The sequence below is a fragment of the Tachypleus tridentatus genome, chromosome 2, assembly GCF_004210375.1.
Source record: "Tachypleus tridentatus isolate NWPU-2018 chromosome 2, ASM421037v1, whole genome shotgun sequence".
Classification (NCBI taxonomy): domain Eukaryota; kingdom Metazoa; phylum Arthropoda; class Merostomata; order Xiphosura; family Limulidae; genus Tachypleus; species Tachypleus tridentatus.
In genome coordinates, this window is record NC_134826.1 from 18,361,733 (window position 1) to 18,380,857 (window position 19,125).

Genomic DNA, 19,125 nt, shown 5'->3' on the forward strand with positions numbered 1-19,125 from the left:
AAATATAAATATATTTATATTAACATTTTGAAATGAATTATGTATTCTATATTCTATTATGAACAGCTTACCTAATATATGAACATATGTTCATAACGGTGTACTGCGGTTTGAAACGTGAAATATGGATACGTCTTATTTATAGACAAAAGTGTTCATATTTTAGAAGGAGTTATATATTCCATATTCCATTACGAACAGCTTACAGAATGTATTCACAACGGTGCACTACGGTTAAAAGCTCGATATAAATATCTTTATTGGTATAAACATTCACGGTTGGTAAAACCACGCATCATTCAATGATAAATCTTACAAAGGCTTAAATTTACCTGGAAAAGTTTAAATTTATGAGATGGTTTTTCGTAGATGCTGAAAGATATAGTCATATATTTTTTTCTCCACTATTCCCTGTTTCCCAACCTAACGCCGTCGTCTCTGTCGACTTACTTTAACGTATAGTAGATCCGTTATGCATCCGTGCGTTTTCTTTATACAGTTCCTTATACAAATACACACACTGCGATTTCAAAAACCCGCGGATGGTATAACCTTCTATTGTATCGGTGCCACGTTCCAGTGGCACAAGTGAAATACGTTAAGCAGAGTGTGATGTGTTCTGGCTCTATTGGAGAGCAGCCATAACTTAACCATTGTTATAAATCTTGCAAGGATAGAGGTGTACCTTCTGAGTTAGTACAAATCTTGCAGCGTTTGGCGGAATCTATGGTGAACCCTGCACAAACTAATCCACTTTTCTAGACGGGGATTATACGTATATGTTCCACGATTCTGGTTATTGATTTCACTCGACGTTATTAGAAACTCGCCTAGTGCTCTCTCTTCCTCTTCGTCTAAGAATTTATAGCAGTAGGCATGTGGAATTATACTCAGAACACAGGTGTCAGAGACTCGCTTTAATTTACGCCTCAAACGGCCGGTAATTCATCAAATAATAAAATATGTTGCTTACCATCGAAATGTCATCCGATTCTCTGCAGCTTCTAGTTTCCAACGATAATACCAGTAAAACTTCATCCTTGAAGAGTAGTAAGAACATAAAAAAAAAAGTTACCGTCTGTGTGACCCAGCATGTCCGAGACTGGACTGAACAAACAGCGCCGACGGGAAGAAGAGAAAGACTTCGGGATTGAGTTGGACATTTCCTATCAAAAGTTTATACTTTGAACAAACTTGCTACAATACCGCTTGGACAATTGTGCTGTGAAACCAGTTTATCTCGAATGAAGTTAAAAGCAATCAGGACTATTCAATTAGATCTTTCACTTTCTGTAATAATAATAATAAGGTTTCAACAACTGACGTCAGTTGTGAGTTGATAAAATATCGTTACAGTAACAAAGGGTCAATATTCAAAATCGAATTTTGTTTAAAATGGAAACATATTAAATGGAAGAAACGAAACGCAAATACGAAACGGTGATATAGAAATCTTTAATAAAAATACAACTTTTTTATACAAGATTAAACGAAGGCTGGGTTCATCCGATTAATGTACGTATGTCATTAATACGTCAGAAAAAACAAACAATATTAACTGTCGTTTTCCATAAGTATTGTATTTAGCTCATGCGGTATAGTATAACACAGTAATCTGACTTGTGATTACATAACTCTGTGTAAACGTAATGTATTTTCTTAAATAAGTGGGGCTTGGCACAACCTGGTGGTTAGGGTGCTCAGCTCGTAATAAGCAGGTCACGGGCTCGAATCTCGTCAACAAACATGCTAATTCTTACAGACGTTAAAAATGTGACGGCCAATACCAATTTTTGTGAGCAAAGAGTAGCCCAAGAGTTGGCGGTGGGTGGTGTTGACTAGCTACCTTCCCTCTAGATTGTAATTTCTAAATTAGGAATGGCTAGCTCAAAAATCCCTCGAGCAAATCAACAAAACAAACAAAGAAATGTTAATGACACTAAATAAAGGTAAGGTTTCACTGTTCCACCCTTCTAAAGCTTTACTGAACCCATTTCTAGATTAAATTTCGATCCTAACACAACGACAACTATGAAGTCTCACTCTTTAAAAATTAAACAAAACATCTATATTAAACCTGTATAATATATTTTTATCTCTGGATATTTGTAAATTTGTACATATTATGATGAGTAGCATACCAGTTAAGTTTCTTCCACTAGAATATAATCGTCAGAAGCTATAAATTTATAAATTATTGCTACTCACGGTTTTATGATAAGTAACATTTCCTGGGTACTAAGTTATGATGAGACAGGAAAACTCGACAAAAACAGACGGTCATTCCAAAAAGAGAGGATTGCACATCACAGTCTACAAATATAGAATGTGTTTCGAAATCAAGGCACGAACCAAGATCTCAACATATTGAAAACACGGTACGAAAACGAGTGTGAATCCATGATAGAGATTTTAACTACATTGTTCCTAATTCGAGATATTCATTTGCCTCTAAATTACAGTTTTTTGGAAGACCTTATCATCCCATCTCGTCCTACGTTTTAGCCTACAGAGTTCAAAACCACACCCAACAAGACAATAAAATTTTAGGGCCTCGTTGCCTTGACGACTTACTTCACTTGTCAGTCTAGAGCACGAGGGAAGCTCGGACAAAAGGTCAGTCGCTTCTAGATCAAAGTGATTGCATCACTGAGAAAGATAAGGTAGGTTCTTTTTTTTAACACCGAGTCAAAAGACATTTATTTGAAGCAGACGTTTCGACTCGGGTTAAACACATTATGCACTTTGTACCGAGAATTTACAGAACCAAAGAACTAAGACGAGATGTTACAACAGTGATCCAGTCAGTACAGCAGAAATATTATCTGAGGTTCACTTCGATGACGAAGGTTGAAGTGTCGTCTTCGTTCTAGTTCCTGGAAAAGATAAACAAAGTGCTTTAGTTAACATTTAAACATGTTTGATTTTAGAATTTATTTACATGGTAAATGGTAGAGAAAATCCCTTAACAAGTAATTATTAATATATATTAATTATATTACAGATCAAAAGCATTTGTGATGACGAGAAACCTATTTGAAGTAAAAATGTATCTCAAGACGGCTGATATGGGTATATCTCAAGACGGCTGATATGGGCATTAAAACGTTTATTAAAGTTAAACTGAAGATGACCTAAAAAGGTCGAAATGTTGTTCTCTACTTTATTTTAATAAAAGTTTCAATACCTACACCAACCGTCTTGAGATACGGATGAACCTATTTCAAACCTTTTTATCGTTGTGTTAGGTTCTGTTATACCATTGTCTTAATCACTGTAAAATAAATCTCTTCAACCAACGGTCTTGTTGTAAAAAGAATGAACAACTAGCGAATTATGAATAACAATTAGAATCGTAATTAAGTTGAATTAATAAGAATCGTCGACCTTGACGTCCAATATTTATATATTAAACATGTTTTTTGTCAGAATATAACGAAGTGTTGACATTCATAACAGTATATCATACATGAGCGTATTATTAATATAATAATATAATCTATTGTCACATTATACACATACTAATTTAGCAGTGTAAGACTAGAGGGAAGGCAGCTAGTCATCACCACCCACCGCCAACTCTTGGGATACTCTTTTATCAACGAATAGTGGAATTGACCGTAACATTATAACACCTTCATGGCTGAAAGGGCCAGCATGTTTGGTGTGACGGGGATTTGAGCCAGCGACCCTCAGATTACGAGTAGAGTGCCTAAACCACGTGGCCATGCCAGGGCCAATTATGGGAGTGATGGTTAAACTACTCTTTTTAAATCTCAGTGTAGGCAACTCTTAATGCATCTTATAAATGTTACATAAAATCAAAGTGCTCTGAGAGTAAAACTGTATTAGAATTTTCTTGTTCAATTAACTGAAAGCTGCCTTATATTTTTGACTCACGTGTGTGTATTTTACTCGGTTTTGTTTACCTAGAGTTGTGAATTTACAGAAGGAAACGTCATTAACTGAGTGTGTTTATTTTCACGAGTTTTATTTGCTTACAATTGTGAATTTACTTTGGAAAACGTTACTAACTTTCTTGAAAACAATATTTTGTATTCATAACATATATTCGTTCTTCTAATTTAATAAACATTATGCCAACAACTCGCCATTAAATCTTTTATAACACTCGTGTATTTAGACGCTATAGAACCGTTTTTTGGGTTTAGAATAGTCATCAAAAATATTTAAAATAAATGCTCGGTTTACGGAATTTTCATCATAGCATCTGTAACGATTGTTTGAAAACATGCGTAAGAAACGGCCGACGCTTAACCAAGTAGCAAACATATGTCATCAAATAAATAAACACATTTACTGTTTCCTTCATCACGATTATATTACAAAATTTACATTTTTGTTTTTTTAAATCTTGTTGGAAGATAATAGTTCTTATTACTCATTTACTAAACCAAAGACTAGATCTTGTAGAACCTCACGACCTCGGTAATGCTCAGTATCCTATCCAATCATTTATCTGAAAACATTTTGATTTTAAAGTTTGATTTGTATAGAATTTCGCTCAAAACTATATGAGGGCTATCTGCGCTAGCCGTCCCTAATTTAGCAGTGTACAACTAGAAGGAAGGCAGCTAGTCATCACCACCCACCGCCAACTCTTGGGCTACTCTTTTACCAACGAAGAGTGGGATTGACCGTCACATTATAATGTCCTCACGGCTGAGAGGGCGAGCATGTTTGGTGCGACGGGGATTCGAACCCGCGACCCTCGGATTACGAGTCGAGTGCTTTAACCACCTGACCATGCCAGAGCCTTAATGTTTAGTGTCGATAGTTATTATTCTACGTGTCTGCTTCGAGAGATGATGTATGGTTTTATAATCACGTAGGGGAAAAAAAAAAACACGAACAAACTAAGTAGCTTCAAATTTCATGTTACTTAAATAATTGGAAGTGTAAATAGTATGTGAGATGATATAATATTTAAACAGTTTGTACAAGTGATGTTCGGCATGCGATTTGTCCTAAATGTTTTATTGGGATTTTTTACGAACACACACGCACATATATATAAACGTCTCTATTTGTAGATTATTCTAGCTGTAGAAATTTAAGTAAATTCTATTAATTAATTTTAGTTTATAAATTCATCCATGACTACTCGTTTTCAAACAGAAGCGATATTGGTGAAAATAATAAACAAAAACAACTGTGTGTTAAGTATTATTATTTTCGTCTGGTTCAAATACAAAGTAATAATTACGGTAACAACAATGTCCCAAATATTATATAACAATATTATTCATATTGTATAACAATATCCTCAATATTATATAACAATATCCCTAATTGTTAATTATCATGTTTGTGATAACGCCCTATTTGCTTATGCTTTGGATTATCTAACTGCTAAGCGGTTGTTAAAAAACTCTACTCTTCAGAGTAGAGATCTGTGTTTTAAATTTCTAATTTTTATTCAGAATTGCACAACACGTACCGACATTTTTATTTCTTTAACAAGCGTTTTTTGGTAACGTTTTATCGCCCGTAACACCAATTTAGTACTAAATAAAGTCAGTTATAACTACGTTATTGTAAATAAGTACAATAATAATTTTGTACATAGTGTTATTTATACTGGATTTAAAAAAATAAAATTTATTTTCAACGTAAGCTCCTAATTACGAGCAACTTCTGATTAAAGCAAGACTTCTATATAGATCAGAATTTAAAAAAACACAACTTCTGATTAAAGCAAGACTTCTACATAGATCAGAATTTAAAAAACACAACTTATGATTAAAGCAAGACTTCTACATAGATCAGAATTTAAAAAACACAACTTCTGATTAAAGCAAGACCTCCCATAGATCAGAATTTAAAAAAACACAACTTCTGATTAAAGCAAGACTTCTACATAGATCAGAATTTAAAAACACAACTTCTGATTAAAGCAAGACCTCCACATAGATCAGAATTTAAAAAAACACAACTTCTGATTAAAGCAAGACTCTACATAGATCAGAATTTAAAAAAACACAACAAAAACTTAGTGAATAATGTAGTTAATTTAATACACCAGTCCAACTAGCGATGATTAAAACCATGAAACTAAATCTCAAAAGGATTAGAACACATTAGGTCATCAGTTTATAACCACCTCAATCATATCCTTCACAGTTTGGCCAAATTAGGATATTTAGATTAGTTTTAAAAGTGCATATAAGCTAACAATGCTAACTAACCCTCGGAGTGAATAATAACACTATATATATTTAACTAGCGATAATTAGGAATAACATCGATTAGGGATCGGAGTGAATAATAATATATATATATATTTAATTAGCGATAATTAGGAATAACATCGGTTAGGGATCGGAGTGAATAATAATATATATATATTTAACTAGCGATAATTAGGAATAACATAGGTTGGGATCAAATATCAAAGTCTGAGCAATATTTTTTGTTCAAAGAGAAAGGTGAAACAAAGCATTGTTCGTTTTAAGCTTTGACCTGTCATTATTTCACATTTTACTAATTGAAATAATTGAGCATTAAGTAATTATAATGAAAATCAAATAAACAGCTTGTGTTTCGTGATAAAATATTAATCTGAAATCATGAAGGTTAGTCTTTAGTTTTATATAAATTATAGATCTAATTCAGTTAATCCGTTTGTTAAATGTTAGCACAAAGCTACACGATGAGTTATTTATGTCGAATTTCTAGCTTTTTAAGCTCGCAAACACACTGCTGTGTCACTAGGTGCAATTCATTTAATATTAAATCAAAAGTGTTTGTTTGAAATTAGGCACAAAGCTACACAATGGGCTATCTGTGCTCTGTCCACCACGACTATCGAAACCCGGTTGTCAGCGGTGTGAGTCCGCAGATATAATACCGCTGTGCCATTGGTGGATAATCAAAAGTGACAAACAAAACTAAACATGGTTTCATAAAATGTACATTTTTCTCATGAAAAAATAACTTCTCACACTTTCGATGTTGAAATTAATAGAAAATTTCTTTGAAAATTAATATAGAGAAGAAATATGAGAAGTAAAAATTTTTTTTTTTTCGTTATTTGTCAGATTGACGTTTGTACTGAAATCATTTACTATCGTATTACATCTGAGAAACGTTTGTACTGGAATCATTTACTATCGTATTACATCTGAGAAACGTTGTAGATGAGCAACTTAAAACACATCTTATAATTCTGATAACGCAACGTTTATCTTACAGTTCTATTACATTCTGATAATGCTACGTTTATATTACAGTTCTATTACATTCTGATAATGCTACGTTTATATTACAGTTCTCTTGAATTCTGATAATGCAACGTTTGTCTTACAGTTCTATTAAAATCTGATAATGCAACGTTTATATTACAGTTCTATTGAATTCTGATAATGCAACGTTTATATTACAGTTCTATTGAATTCTGATAATGCAACGTTTATATTAAAGTTCTATTGAATTCTGATAATGCAACGTTTATATTACAGTTTTCTTGAATTCTGATAATGCAACGTTTATGTTACAGTTCTATTACATTCTGATAACGCAACGTTTATATTACAGTTCTATTACATTCTGATAACGCAACGTTTATGTTACAGTTCTATTACATTCTGATAATGCTACGTTTATATCTTATTCTTCTGGTATTTTGGAATATCCGTGTTCAGTATTAAAACAATCTCAAACAAATGTCTAAACTTTTTTTTGGGGGGTCACCTTTTGAAAACATTTCCGGCTGTGACAACCCACTCTCCCCAACCCCCACACACATAAACAGTGACAGTAAATTACTGTACGTACTCTAAAATATTCGTTATTGCAATACTTTTTATGATCTCACAACCTCTCTCGCGATAGGAGTCCTACGACCCCTTTGGGGGTCAAGACCCCAGTTTGAGAAACGCTGGTGTAAACTATCAGCATAAATATTCATCTTTTCTCACATGTTCCAAACCCTCTGATGTTTACCATCTGTTTGTCTACATTAATTCTAGTTAAATTTTTGAAAACAAATCCATTTGAAACTAATTCTTATAAACAAATATTGTGTAGGATTCTCGAAACCAAAATAGAACTTAAGTGAATTATGCTTCCAATATATCCAACGAATTTTGTTTTGGTTTTACCCAAAACCATTCAATCGATTTTTAAAGTTCTGAATAAGATAAGGAAGTCTATTGCTAACGAAACAAAAGACTTAACTGAACACGACACATATTGACAGACGCAAAAATGTACATGGCAAAAAACAAACAAACTCGGTTGATCAGAGCTGGATCAGAGAACTCATAACGCTCAACTTCAGGTTTCGATACTCATTTATAGCCCATTTTGCAGCTTTACGGACAAAAATGAAGAAAGATATGAGAACTCAAATGGATTCTTTGACGTCGAAGACTTAATAATAATCTCTTATTATTTCACACATTTGTATGACATAGAGATATGTATGGTATATTTGGCTGCAACCACTACTTGACGTTATATTTAACCACTTGGAATGGCCCGCTTTGGAGATTTTGGGAAATATTTTATTCGACACACAACTTAGGCCCAGCATGGCCAGGTGGTTAAGGCTCTCGACTCATAATCTGATGATCGCGGGTTCGAATCCCCGTCACACCAAACATGCTCGCCCTTTCAGCCGTGGAGGCGTTATAATGTCAGTTTAATCCCGCTATTCATTGGTAAAAGAGTAGCCCTAGAGTTGGTGGTGGGTGGTGATGACTAGCTGCCTTTTCTCTAGTCTTACACTGATAAATTAGGGACGGCTAGCGCAGATAGCCCTCATGTACCTTTGCGCAAATTTTAAAAACAAACAAATATCATATAAACGTCAAACCCATAACACATATTTTAAAATTTTACCTTTTTTTGTGTGTGTGTGATTTAAACTTCAAACAATCTCTACAGATTGTAGATTTTGTTTTTAGTTCATCCCTCGATGGTAGTTTAATGTCAACAGAGTTTTCTCTAACTCCACCGTGTTACTTATGGCAGATAATGGCAGACTGGATGGATGGTAGTTTAATGTCAACAGAGTTTTCTCTAACTCCACCGTGTTACTTATGGCAGATAATGGCAGACTGGATGGATGGTAGTTTAATGTCAACAGAGTTTTCTCTAACTACCGTTTAATGGCAGATAATGGCAGACTGGATGGATGGTAGTTTAATGTCAACAGAGTTTTCTCTAACTCCACCGTGTTACTTGTGGCAGATAATGGCAGACTGGAAACAAAATGTACATGTTATAGAATTCAATATATATAAATCGATGTTTCTAACACTCTTGTATAAAAAGTTCGACTATAGTTAAATAAACCCTCAAAATAATCCAATTTTATCATTAAGAACGTTATATAACTATAATATTTTAACGTATTGGAGTTTTGTTCATAACAAAACAGTGTTAATTTTACAACACAAAACAGTGTTAATTTTGTGTATTTACAATTGTTATTTCTGTGTTCCAAAGCTATATTTAAAGGAAGTATTGATGAAAAACTGATTATGAAATATACGGAAACAATGTTACAACAACTAAGGTTTCAAGGAAGCCGTTTTTAACACAATATTCTGACAATTTCCAAATACTACATTTATGTATTTTTTAACTGACGTAGTTAATTTTTAAAATGTTTTCAAACAGAGTTATCTGGTTGCAAGTTCTTTATTTATAGTACTTACAAAAGCTAAGTGTACTTTTTATAACATCAATACATGTTCTAAATCGGAATATATATATATATTAAAGTATGTAATATATGTTTATCAGTTTAATTACAAATATATATATATATATGTGTTAAATTTAAAATATGTAAACAAACTGGAATATGTTTTATTTGTGGCATAGCAATATAATGGTTTTTTTTTTTAATTGATATAAATACAATATACTATGTACTATGATACAACAACTACAAACAATAACACTAGCAAGGCACCTTCAAGACAACGCGATTTATTGTAAATGCACAAATCTTTTCCATTATACCCATCCTTAAAAGCTTCCATTTATTAAGCTGGTTTCATCTGGTACAAAAATATTATATATTTTTTTAGTCTAAAATGTTTTTTTATGACTTAAAAGTGTCGTTATTTTTCTACCATAAGTTAAGCCTTGTGTTAAAATACAAGCTGCCAGTTAAGCCTTATGTTAAGATACAAGGTTCCAGTGTCTCACTTTGGTCACCATATTTGTTTGCTCGAGAAAACATCTGTTGGTTGAGACAAGTTTTGTCTTCAAGTCGTCCGTCTTACAGCTATTCATCTTCAAACGTAAAGATGTCAGTGTCATTAGGAAAGGACATGGAATGAAAAATGCTGAAAAAAGATGCAACATGAGCCATGTACTTCGTGCGGGTGTCGTACAAGAATTCTTGTTCAGAAAACATGAAAGTAAAACTCACAAACTTCGTGATGGAACTCAGCACAGCTGGCTTACAAAACTGCTCAACGGTTCATTACCTGAGTTCATCCATTTTTCTTCATCAGCTGAAGTATTATTAATCGCTCTGATGCCAATTTGTAGCTAAAAATAACATTAGTCGTTTATTGTTTGTGCACCAGTTCATAAAATTCAACTCGTAACTGAACAAACTCTTTCTCAGGAATGCAAACAATAATTAAAAATATCCAATGTCAACATAATAATGTATTCGCTATCATTGTAGCACTGGAACAGAAACGACAATGTTAACACAACAATAATAATTATGTATACACTATCCTTGAAGACTAGAATGGAAATAACAGTGTTAAAATAACAATAACGTATCCACTATCCTTGAAGACTAGAAAAGAAACAACAATTTTAAAATAACAGTAACGTATCCACTATCCCTGTATAATTGGAATAGAAACAACAAAGTTAGAATATCAATAATAATAACAAGTATACATTATTATTGTAGCACTAGCAGAACAGAAACATATTAAAATGTTGATAACAATCACGTATTCTGTATCTCTGTAGCATTTATTTTTTAAACATAAATAACGTACTTGAAAATAAATGATTAAGTAAAATTAATAATTTCTTTCACCCGAGAAATATTTTCAACTGAATCAAGCAGTTCCGTTTTACAGAGATATTGCGAGTAAATTGATGATACATTCAAGAAGTAACAAATCATTCATATAAACATCTTTCGGTCAGCAACGTTTTCCGGGTAAGATATCACAGCCTTTGCCTATGTATTCACAAAAAAAATGTTCTTTATACCGATATCGTATTAAGGTTATGTTACATAAGAATATTACTAAAGGATAGTACCCATTAAAATGTCAAATTACTCTGGTTAGCTATTGGATTTTCTTACCATAACTAATTCTACTTTGTAGATTAAAGAAATATAATTTCCATATTAACTTATCAGATTGGTGGATAAGCTAGTTTAAAATAGTGAGTGTATCAGATAAATACATCTGTTTTACTTTACGTTGTAAGATTTATATGTATTTGTGTATGAGATTACGCTAATCTCTTCATATAGTTGTTTAAAATAAATTTTTTAACAGTTCAATGATATGCGTTGGTTTGATTTGCCGCATAAAAGACATCTGTTTAATATTCATTTGTTTAGAAACAGACAAGAAAATATAAAATTCAGTGTTTTTGTGAACAATCATCTACTAGATAAAAAACACGCGATATGTTATCATACGCTTAAAACTTTAAAGAAAAGCATTTCATATATTAAATGTTATTTATTACATTAAATTAATAACACGAAGAAAAAAAAAGCCCAAGGGTCATATACGATATACAAGTGTTTTTCCATTAAGAATTAATCATAAGAATATTGTATTTGGATATGTTTGGGTTTCGTCCTCCTAACACATATCGATCCGATAAAATGCTTAAGACGTTACATGTTCGAGCTTTCGGTCAAGTCATTTGGGTGATGTATGACAGTATAATATCACATCACCTGCAGTGTCATCTCACGTATTTAAATATAGGGGACAGAAAACACTGGAGATGAATAGACACTATTGTCAGAGATAGAAACGGTTTCGAACAAATTGCGTCGTTTGATTTAATTTGTCGAAGAAAAGCCCATCTTTGTACTTCCTTATTCTATCAGATCAGCTAAAAGTACCCAATAATCTATTTACCGAACATCAACACACTCATAACTGTTGCCGTAAAAGTCCCAAACGATACGCTAACGTTAGCTGAAGCAAGGAAAGAAGCGATTGTTGTGAACCTCCGCGACAGTTTGTACTTCAGTAATGGCGGAGCCTCGACGTGTTGAATCTGATTGGTGATTGGCCACTACCAGAGAGGAGGGAATCTCGGCCGACATATTCAAGAAAAAGACAAATTCCGCCTCCAACAAAAATTTTAACCTAAATTAATTAAATAATTTTGCGATTTGTTTCTTTACCTTAAACTTTATGAAGTGTCTGATATAATATTTCCTACCCTTAGAGCTCTAAATAAAAATGAACAAACAAGGTAAACCTCGTTAATAACTCTTACTTTAGTACTCCATTAAGTGTCTTGTAAAATGTCATCTCTAGAAACAAATAAATACAAATATCACTGTTTTCAATATAAGAAATATATTATAAAAATGTACCAGTGTTTAGTTTCAAATTTTTATCAAGATTTTATGCCTTTAAAAAAGTCAGAACTTAATTAACGTGAAATTAAAGAAAAAAATACTTGTTTTTGGTGACAAAATTAAGTTAAAACCGTTTAACACGTATCAGGAAAATATTCACCTTAGTAATTACCAATTATTCGCCATTATATCCTTGTTTCTCACCGACATCGACTAAGTTTTTTTCCTTCTGATGAACTCGGTTTGTCCGGACCTATTTTAATGGGATTTGATGGGCTAAAAAATATTTTTGTGGCTAAATGTTCATAAGTAAATAACATTACTTCTTCATAGGAAATTCTAGAAACTCTGATGGCTTCAACATTTTGAGTGATTCAAATTGTTCTTACGTAATATTTCAGAATTATCAGGAGTTTTTTGTTTATCTTACAACTCTTTTCTCAGGCTCATTCTCCTGTCAAAAAACGACTCAGATGTGAAATTTTATTTCGATAAAATCAATTAATAAAATGAACTGATCGAACAAAAACGTCTGCAGATATATATTCGTGCGCACGTGTGTGTGTGTGTGTGTGTGTGAAACTGAATCAGCGGTAGAGGGATCCAGTCAGAGGTTTGCTATTTCGTCGGCAGTAAATTCTTTGGTGGACTTTTACGACCGTTTTGTATCGCGCTCCCGTCGTTTTACTATTACAACGTCAAAGGCTGTTACCAATTCATAAACCTCTCAAAAGGTGGTAGCAAGGTGACAAACCCTACCTGTATACAGAAGGAAAAGACTATTGCACTTAAATGTTTTAGTTGTTTTTTTTTTTCTTGTCCCTAGCTACTTCACCATACATTAGGAATTATATTACATCATTAATACGTATATAAAAATAAAGTTAGATCACTTGAGCCCATTGTCTAAGGAACCGGTTTAAAGTTTACAGTGCTATAAATCGTATATATGAAGTCAAACTTTATTATCTTATATTCTTATAGACTTACAAAAGCGTACATATCAATTTTATCAACTATATTTACATAATGAATGACACGGTTCCTAATAAACCAATAATAGCTTCCATAAAAATATAACATACGCAAAATTCAACCAATCACTTTAGACAATGAAATCTCTAACATGATCATAATAGCCAATGCCGACGTTTTTACTGTATACATTGAAAGAGTTCACCGAATATTTCTGATTGGCTGATATTTGTTCGCGAACTTTTTATATTAATTCACTTCCCTTTGATTGGAATATATCGTTAGAAAGGATAGGACGTTAGTATTATAACAGTGAAACATGTGTGTACATGTTCCGTATTTTTCTAATAATTTTCAACCAAAAGTACGGTTTCCTTTTTCATGTTGGAGGTGGGGGGGGTTCAGAAAGTTTGCTGTAGTAACTAAAGATATTGAACTGGTGGAGTGGGTGATTTCTGTGGTACTGATATATGAATGAGTTTATGTATTGAATGTCTTGCAATATTATGAAACATTACACAGTTATAAGCTTTCTACAGCTTGGCTTGTGAATTGTGTTATTGATATGGTCTCCACGAGAGAGTTTATTCTGTAGAGTTCCATTTACTATAGACCCTTAATTTTACGCAAGACAGACTCACTACACACTTCGAGCACGTATTCTCCACTGGCTTGCCTATGATTAAGTTCTTTGACAACGGAGCATCGAAATTCCAGTCATGAAAGTCCGATGACATCGGTTTCCTATTGGAATTTAGCGATCCGTCCAGCATCTACATGCAGGAGAGATTCTGTAATCCTAGTTCTTTAAAGCATCACCAGTCACTTTGTGAAGTGGGCTTGTCTGCCGAGCACGTCGGATTAACGTTTCTCTACTGGTTTGCCACACAGTACGTCCTTAGACGTTATAGTCTCTATCAACGAAAGCTTTTTTTTTTTTGGGGAAATATTGAAACATTTAGATAAGATTATCAAACAAAAAACAAAACTGACAATATTAAAGAAAACAAAGAAGAAAGAGGATGGAAAGAAAAAAAACGGCACTAAGCCAAGACCCCGCCCTATGGGACAGCAACGCCTCCAACGACGTCAAAGAGGAATTGTATTAACACGGATTGGTGGGACTGCGAGCAGCTAGAACCCAGAAGGTCCATCCTACCGATGAGAGCTTTCTCAGTGTTTGGACAAGGTTCTATGAAAGGTAACTTTCTTTCTCATTACACATCAAAATCTTCTAATGGAACATATGCCCCATAATCAGTTTTGGTTCGTAGAAAATGCATTTATTTACAATTCTTTTTGTTGTTTTTTTTTATTTAATTGTCTAATATTTTTTTCTTACGTGAACGATAAAGGAAGAAACAAAAAAACCCTGAAAAAAAACAAACAAAACAAACTCACAAGAAATTATTGGTTGTAAATATAGTTTAAAGTTTTTACAATTTAAACTAGGCTTAAAGTGCTATTAAGCTCGTTTAATACCACTTTAATATATTGTTCTCTGCTAGATTACGTAACAACCATAGAAAACAATGCTATAAAATAATAGAGTTTTTATTGTCTTACCATAAAACATGAATGGGAGGATTCGGGGCAAACTGATGTGGACTGGGTGGTCCTTTTTTTTTTTTCAGGTGGAGCGTCTCTCACTGGCTGATTTAGTGACTGAAAAGAAGTTTTAGGTCATCACCAGGTCATTTGACCAATCTCTGAGGCAGGAGAATTACGACACAGCCGCTCCTTCGGTTCAGCCAGGTAAGTAGCCTTTGTTCTTGCTTTTAAATTTCTTTTATAGAGTAGTTAAATTACCGCAAGATTGCTGCGTAAAACCAACAACATGGGTTTTGAGGGGGTTTCAATTACTCTGTTAATGTCTTTCATTCTCTGATCTTGTCCACTACTTAACAGTTTCAAACATAACACTTGAAAAAAAAACTTAATGGTCATATAGTCTAGAAATATATATCATTACGTGTCACCGTCTATATATAAGCATGGCTGCTTTGTGTTAGATACATAAAGCAGTTGGATAGAGAAGAGATAATGGTCGACTGATAGCATCATCAACTGCCCCTTACGTGAACCGTGTTGACATGACAGATGACTCCTTTTGACTAAAGGTCTTATTGAGCGAACAAATGATGATCTAATAAAATTCAGATTTTTTTTCATTCTAAAATTATAACAGTAATAATTCGATGTTTTGTGTTTGCATTCATCTATAACACTGAGTCTCGATCGAATGAATCATGTTATTAAAATTATTCCCGTCGTAAAATAATATTCGCGCAGTATCAAATTTCAACGTCGGTAGCTTTTGATGAATGAGCGTTATTAAAGTACGTGAAAAACACTCGTAGAAAGAATGTTATTCACGGCCATTCTCTGTTTGTCAACGTGAAATGGATGTTATAAAAGATACTCTATTGTCAGACACGTCTTGTGAACACGCACCTGTCTGGGCTAGCGGAACGTTGTTTCACAATAAGGAATTGTTTTCGCCGATAACAGCTTTTTGAAAAACATACTGACATAAATTTCACACTTGTTTTAAACTCTATGTTCTAACATAGTTTGGACAGTTGTTTGGTCTTTTCACGCATTTGTCGTTGGTTCTGAATGATTGGAACAAAAAAACATTGTTTGTGGATCTACTTATAACAGTACAGAATTTGTATCACACCCACATAAGTTCTAACTCTGAAGACCACGATGGGTAGAAATATCTAACAAGGCAGTTTAAAAAAACTGTTGTGACCTGCCAAATGGGACATATATTTCTAAAAGCAGTTTTACAATAGTAATAAACAGTATTGGAAACAGCATAAATTAACGACAAAACAACAAGACCAATAACTACGAACATATATTTCGTTTTGTATTAATTTAATATTATATCCCGTTGATCACGTTTAAAATTGACACACATACATCAGTGTTTTCTTTCTAAACGATGGACGAAAGAAAAGCCTCTTTTACGTCACCCATTAATAGAAGTAAATCGAAACGGAAATTAGTTATAATTTTTTTGTTCTTAAGTAACAATGCAAACCGTTTAAAAACCAGCAAATGACAAACTTTCGACTCAGTGAATCACAAACGTGAGAATATTTAAATCAGATATAAGTGGAATAGAAAAACTTAACTATGAGCGTGTAATTTTAGAAGCCATTTTGCACGCCATAAACACTACCACAAAAAGCCGTTACATCGTCGTAAACATAACCTAACGTGCTATAGTAAATCCCATAAACTAAGCTCCCCACAAAGTTACGGCAGATTTTATAGTTGCGTAGCAGTTTCATAGAAGAGGCAACTGGCAGATAATGTTATTGTTTGTTTTCAATTTTATAAATTATACAATTTGAGATTATCTATACTTTTATGGACGTGTTTTATGCATTTATCACTTAATAAATCTTGAGTGACTTTTGATGTTTAAATATAGATACGGTCCCTGTAATAATCAGGCTTCGAATATTTTCTTCGCCTTGTAGTAACATTAAGTTGGGTCAGGGACCGTCAACTATTTGTCTCACGCTCTCTTATCTAATTGACTAAATTTAAGATAACAGTACTATAGTTCAATTAATCTAAACAATGGTCTCCGGTCTTTCTAAACCTTTATTTCTCAGCCATCGTGTTGTCATGTGCAATCGTCGAATATCCACTAAATAAGCTTTATCAAGGTTTCTCCTTTATCACATCCTTCGTCACTTTATTATTTTATCATCTTGAACCCGTTTTACAAAAAACTAATTAGGTTAAAAGCGTCGCATCAATGAACGTAACGTAAGACGTATTCAGTGTTTGTTTTTCGAAGTTTCCCTTATAAAAGTTATTGTCCTGTTTCGGAAAGATAGCTTTTTGATTAAGCTAAACTCGTCTTTATCGCAACCGTGATAACTTCCCAGCTAACCTAACCGCGTTCTTATCGCAACCACTTGCATACATTAACGGAAAAAAGGAAAAAATTGAATTTTTCCAAACCTGTCTTTTTACGCTAAGTTCTCAATGCTCGATACTTTAACACTTGGGGCAACTCAGGTGAAATCCAAATAAAAAATGATTTTTTAGCTTTTCATTATTATATTTCTCATCATTATAATAATAATTCTGTACAGTAAAAAAATCAATTGATACTTGAAACCGTTGGTACTTGGTGAAGCTTCATAAAAACAGAATTGAGGAAAAACAAGATAATCGTACGTTTCGTAAGTACCCCAGTTATTCACGACCATGGTACCTGACGGCGTCTTCACTGGCTAAAACAAGGTCTGAACAAATGAGGTTTTCGTGAAATGTACTGTTGTCTTGTTTTTTCCTCATTTAAGTAAAAGAAATAAGTACAAACATCCTAGAACTTGCGATCACTAGCCAGCACTGGACTTAGGTGTTTAAGTTGTTCGTTCATTAGATTTTTAAAAGGTGTGTATTCTTACAAATGTAAAAAGTGACTGTAGATTCACAGACTCGAGCTCATTAATCTGTGACTTGACAATAGAAAAAAATTGAAATTTTGTAGTTCCTCACATTAAACTTGATGATCCAGAACCCTAAAACTCGGGTTTCGATACTCTTTGTGTATACTGTCGAGATAGCAAATCTGTGTAACTTTGCGCCAAACAAGAAATAAACAAAAGGCCTAATACGAAATAAAGTTTTAGTTAAGGCTTAACTTAGTTTATTTACATGAAACCACTTTGTTTACCCTAATAAGCGCAACTTCTATGTGGATGTTCTATGTTAATACATAGAAAGACACACACACACATATATATATATGTATTTGTCGTATCATTTTCATATAGTGAATTAACTTGAATGTCATTCCGAGTTACTCAGTCTAATAAACTTTGAATAAAATGTATTATAAAGACCATAGCGAGGGCTAAAATACAATAACGGCGTCATCGAATGGAGCAAAATAAAACAACATGTTTTGGTGGGTATATTCGAACACAACGTGCTTATAGTAGCACTGTGATATTGTATTACAGACAACACTACCTTTGGTTTCAATAATGACTGGTGTAAAAGTAAGCTTTGATGATGCTTTTGGGTATTTTATAAGTCTATCAGAATTACGTCAGACATACTTCTGGACAAAAACAAGTAAAATATAATATTCGTTATGTTTAGGGACAAAAATTTACGACTAGCGTTTTCAGGTATTTCTCTAAGATATTAGTATTCATACAGTCGATAACACACACAGTCTACATTTCATATCTGTTATAATTTTTGTAAATGTGATATTAAATTAGCAAGGCGAACGACTGTAAGTATAATATTAATCATGGGTTTTATATAAACACAAAATTTTATTGAGCAAAAAACACGATCGGAAGAAACCTGCAAGCGACACAAAAAGTTGAGGCAGATTATTTATTGTTAAGCATAAATCGGCTATATCACGGGTATCGAAACTCAATTTTTAGCATTATAAGCCTTCAAACTAGCCCGGTATGGCCAGGTGGTTAAGGCACTCGATTCGTAATCCGAGGGTCGCGGGTTCGAATCCCCGTTACACCAAACATGCTCGCCGTGGGGGCGTTGTAATGTTACGGTAAATG

At 33.3% G+C, this 19,125-nt stretch overlaps 1 protein-coding gene and 1 long non-coding RNA gene across 4 annotated transcripts in view; one reads left to right on the forward strand and one right to left on the reverse strand.

The window, feature by feature from the left end:
* Positions 1 to 19,125, reverse strand: part of LOC143238971 (uncharacterized) — a 101,275-nt gene that overhangs the window by 65,966 nt on the left and 16,184 nt on the right. For both annotated transcript variants that reach the window (XR_013020873.1, XR_013020872.1), the window contains exons 2-4: positions 10,186 to 10,325; positions 8,866 to 9,227; positions 2,209 to 2,876 (exon numbers count right to left, since the gene is read on the reverse strand). This is a non-coding gene — a long non-coding RNA (uncharacterized LOC143238971). The remainder of the gene's footprint in view (positions 1 to 2,208; positions 2,877 to 8,865; positions 9,228 to 10,185; positions 10,326 to 19,125) is intronic.
* The window catches only part of LOC143238854 (uncharacterized), a 209,688-nt gene continuing 205,174 nt past the window's right edge, over positions 14,612 to 19,125 (forward strand). Inside the window, exons 1-2 of one of the 2 annotated variants that reach the window (XM_076479441.1) lie at positions 14,612 to 14,750; positions 15,184 to 15,304. The gene's annotated coding sequence lies outside the window, so the exon portion shown is untranslated. The other variant, XM_076479446.1, reaches the window with a different exon arrangement.